At 39.8% G+C, this 15,435-nt stretch overlaps 1 non-coding gene across 1 annotated transcript; it reads left to right on the plus strand.

Annotated features, from left to right (window-relative positions):
- The first annotated feature begins 8,644 nt into the window (after positions 1 to 8,644).
- On the plus strand, positions 8,645 to 8,775 carry LOC126029374 (small nucleolar RNA SNORA51). Its single transcript, XR_007502985.1, has one exon. It is a non-coding gene; the product is annotated as a small nucleolar RNA SNORA51 (small nucleolar RNA).
- The last annotated feature ends 6,660 nt before the right edge of the window (positions 8,776 to 15,435 follow it).

A 15,435-nucleotide genomic window follows, 5' to 3' on the forward strand; every position in this document is an offset into this window, starting at 1 on the left:
GACTGATGATGGGGGCAAGGCCATGTTCTGCAGGGCACAAATTAGGGACAGTCACTGAGACACAGAGTCAAGGTATTGGCCAGAGATCTGGGCTCTGCACCCACCTCCAAAGTCTGATTGCTAGATTCCTACTCCCCAAGATGGTTCAGTGTCACCCAGTCCCCAGGTCACAATCCTGTTGTTCCTTCCCCAGCTGCTTTATCAGAACAAAGGGGAGGGGAGTGGTGCACAGGGAGAAGATAGCACTAACATCCAGAACAGCAGAACCTGAACTACACCCAAAGAAAGAGCTGGAGCGTGATCTCAGGAGAGGTAGCCACTCCCAAATGAGTAATGTGCAGGCAGCCCAGAAAGGAGCACAGCTCTTGGAGAATCCTCATCCCAATATAAAACATGATAGTACCATGGTGAGCAAATGTAGCCTGAAGAGATATGTCTGAGCACTCAGAGGCCCAGTGTGTCCCACACCATAAGTTGTGTGGCTGGCAAGCATATGTGTAGGCTACACAACCAACAGAGTCCAAACCATGGCTAACACCATGGTCAGAAATATAAGCACCATTACCAAAATATGAACCCTAGTGGACACTGATAAAACTGTGACTGTCACAGCCTGGAGTTTGTGCATCCAACCCCTAGTCACTACAACAATGACAACAAACAGGGACAAGGGAATGAAATGAATATACACATATTTACTAGTGCTACACACAAGCACACATGCAAATATACATGGACATATACAGATACCTGCACTTGTAGACACTGGGTACATGCAACAACTCAAACTAGTTGCTAGAACAGCACGCAAGTGCAGAGAAAGTGCATGTTTAAGGCACTTGCCTTACACATGGTCAACCTGGGTTCTATCCTGGCACTGTATATGGTCCCTTGAGGATGGCCAGGAGTAATCCCTGCGAACAGCATCAGAAATAATCTCTGAATATAAACAGCTGTGGCCCCCACAAAAATGAGTTTTTTTTAAATAAAGAACAATAAACAAAAACAAGTTTTCTCTGTACCAGCGGGAGCAGCTTATATGCTTAGATTCTAAAAGTCCATTCCTAGTGACAGTCATGATTACGGATGTAAGATGACCCAGACACAAACATGGCTCAGAGAAAAAAGGGCCATGTGGGTTAAAGAGGGGAACAAAAAACTCAAACACCAATGGCATAAGTTGTTCTGTCTATGTGGAAAATCTGATCCTCAGGCACATTCACCCCAGATCTGCAGACAGGATACCTCAAACACCCACTCAAGGGATTTGTCCCTGCAAGAAGAAACATGCAGTCACTTACTTTACCAGATAAGTTCAGGAAATGTGAGAAAAAAAGTCCCTCTAGGAGTCCCCATTGGAGACTTCCCAGCATAGGTGAGCTAGAAAAGCAAACATGGTAGCTGAGGAGAGATGAATAAATCCAAACAGAGGGTACAGTATGGATATTGTGGGATGGGATTAAAATGGGGCAGTTGTTTGCAGATGGGATGTGTCTGAGGGTGAGGAGGGTGATTTCAAAGTAAACATGGGTTTTTCCCATCAATAATCTCTTTTACTCATTGTTTACTGAGAGAAAAAGAGAGAGAACTAGAGGAAGAAAGTGCAACCAGGAATTTAGTAAAAACAGGAAGAATGTTCCTGAGAACAAAGGACTTGGGGAGAGAATTATATATTAAATTTGTCCATCCCATAATGACTCTATTCAGCAGGAAATGGCCACATTTATGTTTTCACCCTGTTTCTTTGAACAGTTGATAATGGAGACTAAAAGAACTAGCTAATAAGAGGGGTTGGAAATACCTTATTAAAAAGTATCTTCCTCAACAACAAATAAAATAAAAAGTACCTTCCTCTTACGCAAAATTTCTAGGATATGGGATTAGAATGGGTTATTTCATCAAAAAGTATCAAGTTTTGACTCAGCACCAACTTCTATAAAAATAAAAGAAATAACTGACAGTGGAGAATAAAACTGAGCTAAATATCAGTATAGACAAAGATAGGCTCAAAGCCTAAAGGAAAACTTCTCCTCTATTATTTCCCCCAAAAAATGCCACTATCTTATTTAGGTTTTGAGATAAGAGTGTTTCAGGGAATCAGGAGATTTCAGGGTTCATTTTGTACCCACTAGTTTGCAGTGCATTGTAGCTTCTCTGCCCTTTCTTATAAAAACTCCTTCCAGTGACCAGGCAGATGGAATCATGGCCATGAGAACATGAGTCTACCATATTCCAATTTTACTGCATGTTGCCCAGAAAGCCTTTCTCCACCCATCACGATGTCTCTGACCTGATTGGCCTCTAAGCAGAGATAGTTACTGGGGGTCAGCCTTGCTCACACAGGCATGAGTTCACTGTCTCCTGGGGTCACATTTCCAGCACTAAGGGGAAGCACTCAGTCACTGGACATAGGCAGGCACTCATAGGCTCTGGTTGACTAAAATGATCAAAGGTAAGAAACAAATAAGTACACAACTTATCCTTGGAAAATAATAATGTTTTCCTCACAGCTAGTGAAGAAATAAACAAATTAGCCAAGTTCAGTTGTTCCCCTTGCCTTCAGCCTACCATTTCATTCTAAAGCAAATTATTAATAACAAGGCTAAAATAGGGGTTAGGTTGAGTAGCATTTCCTGTCTTCTGGCCCACACATTCCTCCTCAGACTACTCTCATTCTCTCTGTCTTCCATGAGTTTTCAGTTTGAAGGGGAAAATGGCTGTATTGAGCATCCCTGTTTAACAACCTACAGTTATAAAGAAAAATTTTTCTGCAGATAATGTAAGACATGGGTAAGCAGTGGACTGACCAGTTAGGGTCAAGTGTTCATCCTCTGTAACAAGTCTTTGGCCAAATTAAAAAATATTCTATTTGACAGGGTTTGGATCAGAGGGTAATGGTTCTGCAAGCAAGAGCCACAAAGGATGACATGAAATAGTCAATAGCCAAAGGAAAAAGTTGGTTGTCATCATCACCATGAGGTCAAGGAGGTGGAGAAAGAAGAGGACATGAAGGAAGGAGGGAAGAAAGACATCTTAGACAGGTAAAATCAAGGATGTCTGCATCCACCCATCCCCTGCCCATGACATGGAATCCTTCATGACTGCTATAAATAAGTGAGTGAAAGAACAGTCTTAAATAAAGAATTCTTCCAGCTCTGGCAGGATGTTAATTGTTAAAGAAAATAAAGCCTTTGGAGTTAGATAGATCTGAATAGGAATTACACAATTGGCTGGGTATATAATTCTGGGAAAGTCCCTAAAACTCCACGGGCTCCAGATCTTCATTAGCAAAGCCAGTAGCAAGATTCAATGCATAATGTATACCAAGGATTAAATAAAAGAAATACATAAAATACTTGGCATGCAATGCCTGACACAGAGATGTCAATACAAATTGCCTCAGTTTGTGAATTAATTAATTAGAATCTAACAGGTCAGAAAGGCCCTGGCTCCAGTGTCCTACTTCTATCACTCAGAAGATGAGTGAATTTTTCCATTCTGGTAAGGATGGATAGTGGCACCATTTAAAATTTTAGCACAAAGTCCTACTGGTTGAAGGTGGGCCTTTGATGCTCTATTTAACCCATTATAATTTATGAATAAAGGAACAAAAGTTTGTGAGCTATTGAAACTCCAAAACGAAATCAAAGTGGTCTGACCCAAAGGGAGAGAGATCAGTACTAGAAAGGGGGCCCATTCTTAAATTTGGATAAGCTGCCAGGAATTGCTCCTCAATCTATTTACAGGACAACCAAATAGCTTCCCAGACAAATCATTCATCTGTCACTGCAACGGAGCTTCATCATAGCCTTCTCAACAAAGACAGACATTACTGACTCCCTTTACACAAGAATAAGTCAGGTCAGAAATTCTGTTATTTGATTGGTCATAGGACCATCAAAGTCAGTTCAGGATAAAGTACAACAGGGGGAGTAAAAATAATACTCTTATATTACATGTTGAAGCAGGTTGTCAGTATTCACATGAGCAGAGACTCTGAACATGAAAGTGATCCTGAAAGTCAGTAGGCAAACCCTTATCCAACTTAAGAAACTTCCTTCCACCTCCCTGATTTCTGGAGCACAAGCAGGTGAAAGTTAGACACATACCTTACAGCCAATCCTCAACAGAGCAAAAGCACAAAATGGATGGCCAAGTAACTCAGACATCATACTAGGACACTAAAATGTGGGAAAGTAGGAAGAAAGTGCATTCTGGAATGCACAGAGCCCTTGGCTGAATTCCTGGATCCACATGGATTCTAAAGCAATGAGCAAGTTAGCCCCAAAGCCTCCAGAATTGCTAGGGTAGCCCCTAAATATCAAATGAAAGCTACTGATGGTCTAAAAAAATGCCAAAAAGGGGGCCAGAGAGATAGCGTGAAGTTAAAGCATTTGCCTTGCTTACAGAAGGATGGTAGTTCAAATCCCAGCATCTCATATGGTTCCCCGAGCCTGCTAGGAGCAATTCTGAACATAGAGCCAGGAGTAACCCCTGAGCGCTGCCAGGTGTGACTCAAAAAAGACAAACAAAAAAAAGTAAAATAAAAATTAAAATTAAAAATGCCAATTGATGCTGTAAAGACTTGAAAATTCTAGTATATATGGCTTGTATACATTATATTCATGACTTGTATGCATACTTAGATACATTTATACATGTATGTATGACTTCAACATCTATGACTTGTGGTGAAGGTATGTCTTTGAGGGGGTGCTCCATGATTTAAGATGCCGTGTCTAAATCATTCTCTTTTGTGTGTGTGTGTGTGTGTGTGTGTGTGTGTGTGTGTGTGTGTTTGGAGGGGGTCACATCCGGCAGCGTCAGGGGTTACTTCTGGCTCTATGCTCAGAAATCGCTCCTGGCAGGCTCAGGGGACCATATGGGAATGCCAGGATTTGAACCACCGTCCTTCTGCATGCAAGGCAAATGCCTTACCTCCATGATATCTCTCCGGCCCTCGATCATTCTCTATTTAATTGTGACAATGTCACTTTGACCTTTTGAGAGTTTGAAGGTTTTTCTGCATCAAGAAAGAGTAGCTCAGGGCCTGAGCAGTGGCATAGTGATAGGGTATTTGCCTTGCACATGACTGACCTAGGACAGACCTTGGTTCAATTCCCCATCATCCCATATGGTCCCACAAGCCAGGAGCAATTTCTGAGTGCAGAGCAAAGAGTAACACCTGAATGTCACCGGGTGTTGCCCAAAATCTAAAACAAAAACAAATAAAATAAAAGAGTAGCTCTATGGCTTACTGTCAAGATCAGTTTTGTTTGTTTTGTTTTGTTTCCATTTTTTAATATTTTATTTAAATACCTTGGTTACAAACATGATTGTGGTTGGGTTTCAGTCATATAAGAGGATACCTCCATCACCAGTGCAACATTCCCACCACCAATGTCCCAAATATCAAGATCTGTTTTAACAGTCTATGGTAAAATGCATCAAAGAGTTAGCACAGTGGGGAATAGTTTGCTTGTCTTGTATGTGGTTAAATTAGGTTGGATCTGCCTCACCACATATGGTACCCTGAGCATTACCAGGAGTGATCCCTGAGCACAAAGCCAGGTGTGCCCCCCCACAAAAAAAAAAGAAAGTTAATAGGGAAGAACTAAAGACATAGTTCTATGTCAAGCTAAGACACTTGACTTGTATGGGATCCACCCAGGTTCAAATCCTTAATAGTACAAATGGTTCCTGAATATCACTTGATGTAATTCCTGAGCATAACAGGGTGTGGTCCAAACACACACACACACACACACACACAATAAACAAAATAAAAAGTCAAGGGGGATGTTAGAGATCATTGTGCCATGACCATGATTAAAATCAAACTATCTTGAGCAAACCTAGAGTCACTCAATTTAAAGATGGAAATAGAAAGTTATTCATTCACAGAAGCAAACTGTAAGTTTCAATGCCTTGTTCAACATTTCCCCCTCTTCATCTGTCTTTTGACCTCAATTTTTCATGTGGTTCCTTGACTGAGATCATTCAGGGGAAAGTGCAGATAAACATAGAATGTGCAAAGGTTTTTGTGATTGCTAATTTAGTTAAAATGGCTTTTAAACACTGTCTTTGGATTATCTAAGTTGGCTACAGAACAGCAGCACAGTAGGAGGCTAATAGAGATTTAGCAACCTGCAGCTAATTGTAATTTCTTTGGGTTTGCTTTTTAAATCATTTGCTTTTTTTTGTCTTTGAATCCCTATCTCCTTTGATGTCAGGTATGGGCCTGTCACAGCTTCATCCCATCTCTCTGTGACACCAGGAAGGCTGAAGGTAGAGTGCCACGGTGGCACAGGGGCAGAGCTGGCACTGCACAAGTCATCAGTCATTCAGATGGAGGACAAAGAACCTGTAACACAGATTTCTGCAAAATCAGCTCTTACAGCAAGAATGTGAGGTAACACCTTACAATGACAGGAAGTCTAGCTTTTAACTCTCCCCCACCAACTTCTTGCAGGAAAACTTAAAAGCCTACAAGCTATTCTATCCTCCAGCCCTCTTGCACATACAGACAGACTCCTATTTCCTTCCACAAAACCATCCTTATTTTAGGATGACTGAAATATTTTTAAGCATCAATAGAGAAAGGGAAACCTAAAACAAATAAACTCAGGTATATAGCAGCTATTCCTCAAAGAGTGAGTTAAGTTTTTGTGTATATGCAAGGCATGTTAAAGCACTGAAGACCTTTATTTCCCCAGAGAGGGATCTCGTGGAGTTTCCAGGGCTTGCTGCTCAGAGTTTGGCTTCTTCTAGACTCATAGGTATTGGGAGAGAGATTCTTTACAACAAAGATATCTGAAAGCCATGACTGAAAATCATAGATTTTTTTAGACTCCTATAGTCCTTTATTTAGGGTCTATAAGGAATTATTTAAGGTGATCACAGAACTATTTCTATAAAAGACAGGATGTTGAATCATCTGGAATCAGTGGCTCTGCCCAAGAATTTCTCTAAGAAACCAAGAGTTTAAATGAACTCTGGAAGTGGGTATTTGGAATAGGTAGAAAGGATAAGAAGGAGCTTCTGAATTAGGCACGAAGATAGAAAAGAGTTATTGGACAATCCAGAAAGAAAATTCATGAGTATAGAAAACACATGAAAAGTCTGTCACTTTGAAAGAGTATAAATGGTTTTTTAAGATGGCTAGAAGATGTCTGAGTTAGTGAAAGTTGAAGCAGAGGCCCAAACAATCCTATAATGCATGGAACTTTAATTTATGTAACTTGAAGACCCCCAAACTCCAGTTCAGTAAAATGGTTTTTGGGTCCCCTTAGGTGGGGATGAGGTTGAAGGCCAAGACAAAGAGCCTTTGGATCCAGCTCTGCTCCCAGTCCAACTTCCTTCCATACACATCTGAATTCCAAATACAATTTTATCTTAACAAGAGTGAATTGCTGAAAGAGTTGATGACCAAAGAATCCAATTTGATACTTGACAGACCTAAGCCAAGGAATGAATAGGCTTGCCAAGGTCAAACGCAAAGTAGATATTTCAACCAAAATAGCAAACAGATCCCCTGGCACTGGTACAGCACATTTTCCATTATTCAACTGATATCAGGATCTTCCAGAATAAAAGGGGAACATGAAATAAAGCCCCCCAAAAGAACCTTAATACATCCCATTAGGGGCAGAGAGAACCTTGGGTATCTAGATGAGGAGTGTGTGTATATGTGTGCATGTATGTGTGTATCTGCACTGTGAATTCATGCATAAGTACATGCGCACAGTGTTTGGGACTAGAGTTATCTTGTATACAGCCAATATTAGCTCACTATCTGGCTCTGCCTATGGTCCACTGAGTGCCACCAGGAGTGACACCTAAGCATAGAGCCAAGAGTAAGCCCTGAGCATGCCAGGTGTGGCCTGAAAACAAATCAAAAGCAATAAAAAAATTACTGCATTGCCCACAAACCATAAACCATTCAACATCATGTCCTTTATAGAAATAGTTCTTTCTCCAAAACCTGGAAGTTGAGTTCCCACACAATCCAGCTGTACCACTCCTAGGGATATATCCTAGGAACACAAAAATACAATACAAAAATCCTTTCCTCACACCTATATTCATTGCAGCACTATTTACAGTAGCCAGACTCTGGAAACAGCCTAGATGCCCCTCAATAGATGAATGGCTAAAGAAACTATGGTATATATATTGGAATATTATGCAGCCATCAGAAGAGATTAAGTCATGAAATTTTCCTATACATGGATGTATATGGAATTTATTATGCTGAGTGAAATAAGTCAGAGGGAGAGAGATAAACACAGTAGGGTCTCACTCATCTATGGGTTTTAAGAAAAATGAAAAACATTTGTGTAATGATTCTCAGAGACAAAACAGAGGAGGACTGGAGGATCCAACTCTTGACATGAAGCTCATCAGGGAGATTGTTTGGTGCAGTCACAGAAATAATTACACTTAGAACTAACATAACAAAATATGACTGAATGAGGAAAGTAGAAAGCCTATCTAGAGTACAGGCCAGTGTGGGGTGGGGAGGAGGGACACTTGGGATATTGATGATGGGAATGTTGCACTGATGAAGGGTATATATATATATATATATATATGTATATATAATCAAATAATATATAATCAATATATAATATATAATAAAAAAGGCCTCCCAATGCTTACCATAGGCTGTGTTCTTTACACTGACTATAGAAAGAGGAGGTACAGTAAATGCACCCCATATACACCTCAGCCTAGGCCCTTTGCCTGGTCTGTATTGTGAAGTGGGGGACATGGAGGAAAAAAAAGAAATAGTTCTGTGATCATCTTAAATAGTTCCTTGTAGACCCTAAATAAAGAGCTACAGAAGTCTAAAAAAATCCAGAATAAAGGAAAGAAACAATAATCACAAACTGAGAAGGAAGAAAGGAAAGAGAAAGAATGTTTATGAAAAATGAGATAAGATGTGTAAGATGAAATTTAGCTCCCCTGTATAATTTCTGTGTATGGTGTTCCCTTAGGTCACCTGGCAAGGCTTCAGTATTAAAAACAAACAAACAAAAATCTTTTCATGCAGTTAGGACAAAGAAGGGACCACTATGACAATGACCGTTGGAATGATCACTCTGAACAAGATCTAGATGTTGAAAGGAAACAAAGTGACATGCATGACACCCTTTTCAGTAACTGTACTGCAAATTATGGCGCCTATAAGGAGAAAGGGGTGGGGAGGACGAGAGGAAGAGAAAGTGAGAGACAGAAGTTTATGCATAGGAGGGGCAGGAACAAGAGGGAAACTGAGGAAACTGCTGGTAAGAAAAAACACTGGTTAAGAGATGGGAACTGGAATATTGTATGACTGAAACTCAACTATCAACAACTCTGTATACCAAGATGATTTAATTATTTTTTCAACTTTTCAAAGCTTCTAGAAGTTACTGATAATGAGCTTGGTGAGAACTTCATGTAAGCAAAACATGAACTCAACAATGGAAGATGTCTATTCACCATCCACTCTCTTCCCAACACCTTTCCTTTTCTGCTTTTCCTATGGTGCTGTTTTGTAGGCCTCTGCTCCCCAGAAACCCTAGTAGCACACAAGGACACATCCAACAGAAAACAGACACCCAAAATTAGGAATCAAGGAGAAATAGATGCATGCAGACATAATCCAGAAGTGGCACAGACAAAGCAAGACATTCCAAAATAAGTTAGAGTGGCAAAAGCACCATCAAACAAGGGTTCTGTTTCCCAGGACTGGAACAAGACAATAACTAAAGCCACACCATATTGAAGCATAAGAAAATTTTTCTTTTTGTCTGATTCTAAAAAATTTTAATCTTGCAAAGATCTCTCTAAATGGGACACCACTATGTACTCACTATGATCTCTAGCAGTTTTGAAGAATAAACTTGTCCTCCAGGTATCTGGGACAGAGGCCAGGGCATGACGAATACCTCAAGGCTGCCCCCTCCAATTTGGGATGTCATAAGAACAAAATGTCACCCCAAGAATTTCAAGGTTTAATTATTTTAAAAAATCATAAGTAGGAAGCCCATTCAGAATTCGCTCCCTTTAGTCCTAAAACACAGATAGTATTGGGGTTATGGTGTGGGAACATTGTATGCATGAAATTCTATAGTTAATAGTATTGTAAATAATAGTGCTGCAAAAAATTATTTTAAAGGAATTGTCTTTATCCTATTCTTGGGGAGACTAAGTGAATCCCAGCCTGGCAGGCAGACCCCAGAAATTCTACCCATGTCTACACGGCTGAGGGATGAACCTTTTATCAAATGCACAACACCCTGAAGATTACAGGCGCCTCTGTTGGCAATCTGTGGATTCTGAGTGTGGAAACAGAACAGAAACCTGAAAACTGAGAACCTTCATCTGTGAGGGACCAAAGTTCAAAGTGATCCCAGGGGAAGAAGGTGGAATGCTGCAGTGAGCCAGAGTGAGGGGAAAAGGAGAAAGAGAAAGAGCCAGCTCACCAGACAGAGAGAGAGAGAGAGGGCAGGGACACAGGTTCATGGAGAGGTCTGGCAAGTGTTGAGCTGTTTGAAGACCCTAGATTCTGCAAAAGCAGGAAGTAGAATGCTGCATTGGGAACCAAATTTCCCAAACCCAAGAACTCTTTTCTGTACTGCAGATTATTTGGCTCTTGGTTATTAGAATGTGTCTTTTATTTCTCACCGTAAGTTAAATATGTATCACAAGGAGAAGTGAAGTGGGGAGCTAGCAGCAATAAATTCTGCTCCCCTAAGTCCAGGTTCATTGCCAATGCTACAGAGAAGCAGCTATAGGTCACTGAAAAATCCCCAATCCTCAGGTAAGTGCAGAAGGTAAGCAAGGGAGAGAGAAAACTGGTAATAAGGGAGCATCAATGTTTTGCCAGGTGCTAGATGCTGTTTATATTTGTTTCTCTGTCACTAATCACAAATTGCCCACTGAACACTTCACTCATAGTCCTTTTCTCAGTTTCTCTAGGTCAGTAGAACCAACAAGGCTTCCCTGGGGGTGCCTAACTCCATGTGTCACCAACTATCAATCAAGGTCCAACAGTTTGCAATTCCCACAAAATCCTCGGGGAAGGTCTGGTTCAGGTCCACTCCCATGACTGTTTATAGGCCTTCAGCATGCACTGTCTGTCAGCAAGATGCATGTAGACGCCCTCATAGAACAGCTCCCCTAACCAGCCTCTGGCTTCCCTCAGAACCAGCAAAGCTTAGAGGAAGTATGGGGGCGGAGACGGAACCAAGGTCTTTTTAAAACTTTATCTTGGAAGCAGCATCCTATCTCCTTCTGCCCTTGTACAGTCATTAGAAGCTATTTACCATGCCTGGCTCACGTTCAACAAGGGGAGAGGCACCAGGGCATGAACAGCAGGGATTTGGGGGGACCAGCTTAGGCTGCCAGCCACACACAGAACCAGATTTTCTACATCTGTTCATTAAAAATAAGCAAAATGTGATGGAAAGAATTCCTTACCTAGTCGAGCAGACTTTGTAGCTGAGGTGATTGAGGGAAGGGGTTGACTGAGGGAAACTCTCATTTTGTGGTAGAGGATTCAGAGCAAATAATCTAGCCTGCCCTGTAACAGGGCAACAGAGGACACCAAGATCTACCTAGGGGAGATTCTTATCTTATTGTCCGTCACAGTTTCTTTCTTACAATGAAGAAAACCAATATTGTAAAAGGGTAAGTGAATGTCTGGGATAACATAACAGTTTCCCATAGATGCACTGATTTCTTTGGCTGTAGAAATTCTTCAGCTATTTGGCAAGAAATTCAAAGTTTTTAAAAGCATATTTGATCCGGGTCAGCCTGTAGGTAGTCATGTGAGATTGAGTGGGCCTGAAGCAGGTCTTTATAGTCCAGCCTACCTCTCTCATTCTCAATATTCCACAATGGGGAGGAGGAGTATATTTAAAGCACACTCATACCATAGAAATAGCCATAAGTCTAAGCATACAGAGCTTTTGAGCCAGAAAAAAATCACCAAATAGAGAAGAAGCATAAGGCAGATCATTGCACCAGCTCAACTCCCTTTCCTAATGGGGAGCTAAGAATGATGATTATTCCTACCCCACCAGTCTCTCCATCAGAAGAGACAGATACCAAAGAGATAGCCAGGCTGTGAGCTAATTCATGTGAAGGAACTACTAATGCTAGTTTATGTTTCCAGAGATGGAAGTATGATTAAGTCTCTCGGTATCATGGAATATCTTTTGGAAAGAGAAAAAAAATCAAGAATCTCAGATACCCAGAAAATCTAATGCTATGAAACACAAAGTTTTGGACAGAATTTGATGCTATACACCAGGAATGATTGGCACGTTGGCACTTTACCTACTGTTGTGCTGTCAGTAATAAGAAAGCTGGGAGCAATGCTCTACATACTGATTACAGGTGTAGACAGCAGGTTGAAAGAAGGAAAACATGGAATGTGGGGACCACAGTCACCTGACTTTCTGCATCATGGCACCTGGAGAAGGGGATGACAGGGAGAGGGAATCAAAAGAGAAGCAGATGCCCCGTTGGGATGAGATGACAAAAACTAGAGTTGGAAGTAACTGAGTGGCTGTAATAGATAATAAGATAGATGCATTTTCATCTCTAGAAAAGAGTTTTGAAGTAGAGACACTCCACATACATGTTTAGGAGTCCTCTGGAGATACTTGCTGAATGCGCAAGAAGGGATACGAGTAGCTCTTCCAGCCCCTGCACAGGTGAGCAGAACTCACTGAAGTTGCTCAGTGCTGAGAGAGAGTAAGATAAAGACTTTGCCAATATTGTGGACACTGAGCAGAAAGTAGAGGACCCACCCCTTAGGAATTGGGTAACTCTCACTTTCAAAACACTCAGACAAGGCTTTTTCTAAATCCAGGAGTGAGTTAAGAAATCCAGGTGGAAATTCACTTTCTATTGGGATAATGCATAAAACTGAAACAAAGGCATTTAAATGTAGATGTCCAGGAACTTGGCCTTCATAAAGTCCAGCACATAATAAAATAAAAATAAAAAAAAATCTAGGCATGCAAAGAAGCAGAAAATGAGATGCATAGCAGGAGGGAAATCAGCCAGTAGAAACAGACTCTAAAAAGACAGGGTAGAATTCACAGACAAGGATTTTAAAATAGCTTTCAAGTTCAAGGACTTAAAGGAAACAACATTATAGAAAACTGTTAGAAAAATCTCAATTGAATAATGAAAGTTAACAAAAATTACCACAACACACATATATATTTATATAAATAGCTAACATCCAGAACACTGAAATGCCAAATGATCCCAAGGATGTAGAATTGCTGGAAATTCTAGATGGATTATAGCCACTTTGGCAAACTATTGGGTAGTTACTTTAAAAGCCAAATGTGAGCTGACCCCATGACCCAGATATTATTCTCCTATGCATTTAACAAAATCAGTTTAAAACTTCTATCCACACCAAAACATGCTCATGAATATATTTCTTAACAGTTTTTCTCATCATTGTCCAAACTTAGAAGCAGTTAAGATACCCTTCTATAAATAAATGACTAAACAAATAGAAGTACCTCCTTAAAATGAAGTATACATATTATGAGTAAATTATCTAATGTGTCACAAAAAGACAAGGAGGAATATTCTAGACATCTTATTAAAAGAAAGATTCTTTTGAGGGGCCGAAGCGATGGTGCAGTGGTAGGGCATTTGCTTTACACTGTGGCTGAAGCAGGATGGATCTCAGTTCGATCCCAGAAGCTAGGAGCAATTTCTGAGCTCCTAGCCAGGAGTAACCCCTGAGCATCACCGAGTGTGGCCCAATAAATAAATAAATAAATAAATAAATAAATAGAATTATTTTGAAAGGCTACATCCTTAATATATGCCATTTCCTCAAAATAAAACTATCATGATAGTGCAGAAATCATTGGCTGAGAGGTGATTTGAGGATGTGAATAAAAAAGAGGTAAACTGTTATGTCACAGAGAATTTTAGGGTGGCAAACTATTCTTCAAGTACCTTAGATATTTATCAACCCCATGAAGTCCCAATAGAAAGAGTGAACCTTGTATAAAATGGGGATGTAGTTAATATGTCAGTACTGGTTTGTTATTTGCCACAAATGTTCCTCACTAAGCTGAGGTTTAAAAATAGGGACACTGTGTGGTGGGAAGTGTAGCTTATTAGAAGCTCCAATACTTGCTGAATCATTGTTCCTGTGTCTCTAAAACTGCTCTGAAAATAAGTTAATTTTTAAGAAATGAAGAAAATTGTAAAACTAAAAATTACATTATCTGAACATTTAAAAATCTACTGAAGAAGCCAAGAAGCTGAATAGTCATCACCCCTTAATACTAGAGATCAGTAACCTTGGCAATAAAACAAAAAAGGAGCAGAACTAAAAGCATAGAGAGATCAACATGTCTAGTCAAAGAAAGGGTCTCAGTCCTGAGACACTATCACATTGTCTAATATACAAGAAATTAAAATTAAAAAGGGAGAAATATTGAGACAGGGGAAATAGAAAAATTATGATCGAACTAGTTCTGCATTTAGAAATAAATACCAATGCACAGATTGAAGCGCAATGAAGCACAAGAATGATAAATACATACTAAGTCGTTAAATAATCAATTATAATAAACCCAAAATAAAATCTTACAATTCAGCCAAAGATTAGGTACAGAATATATACAGGGGAAAAGAAGGATTTCTATTGACTTTTCACCAGCAATAAAGCAACTCTGAAAATAATGAAACAACATCTTTTGAAATAGTGAAAGAGGGACCAGGGAAATAGAACTGGGTAGAGCATTTGCCTGGCCTTGCCTGCAGCTGAACTTAGTTTTATCGTCATTATCCTATATAGTCTCTAGAGCACCACCAGGAGTGATCCTTGAGCACAGAGCTAGAAGCAAGCATAGAGCACCACCAAGTATGCTCTTCTCTGTCCAAAATAGGCAAATAAATAAAGTGCTAAAGTAAAACTATTTATTATATATGTATATGTGTGTATCCAAAGTAAACAACCTTTAAAATAATATAAAAATATCCCAGAGATATAAATCAATGGTACAGTATTTGCCTTGCATGTGTAAGACTTTGAGTTCCATCACTGGTATAGCCAATAAAAAAAGTGATAACAAAAGAAAAATTAAATTCTAAGATAGACCACATACAACCCCCTAAGCACTGGTAGGAGAGATTTCTGAGCACAGAGCCAAGAGGAACTCACCTGACTTGGCCAAAAAACAAAAGAGTAACAGAGTGTTGCATTTCAACATAAGTAAAAGTAAAAATAAAAAATAATAGCACAAAGGACTGGAAATAAAATAGCACAATACTTCAATATGATTCTTTGATCAAATGTCAAATATTAAAGGTGTGGTTATAAATTAAGGATAATTTGATGCCCATAGCAGACACTAAAAATATAAAACTAAGAGTTATACCTACTAAGTCAACTGA

This window comes from Suncus etruscus, chromosome 14, assembly GCF_024139225.1.
Source record: "Suncus etruscus isolate mSunEtr1 chromosome 14, mSunEtr1.pri.cur, whole genome shotgun sequence".
Lineage (NCBI taxonomy): Eukaryota > Metazoa > Chordata > Mammalia > Eulipotyphla > Soricidae > Suncus > Suncus etruscus.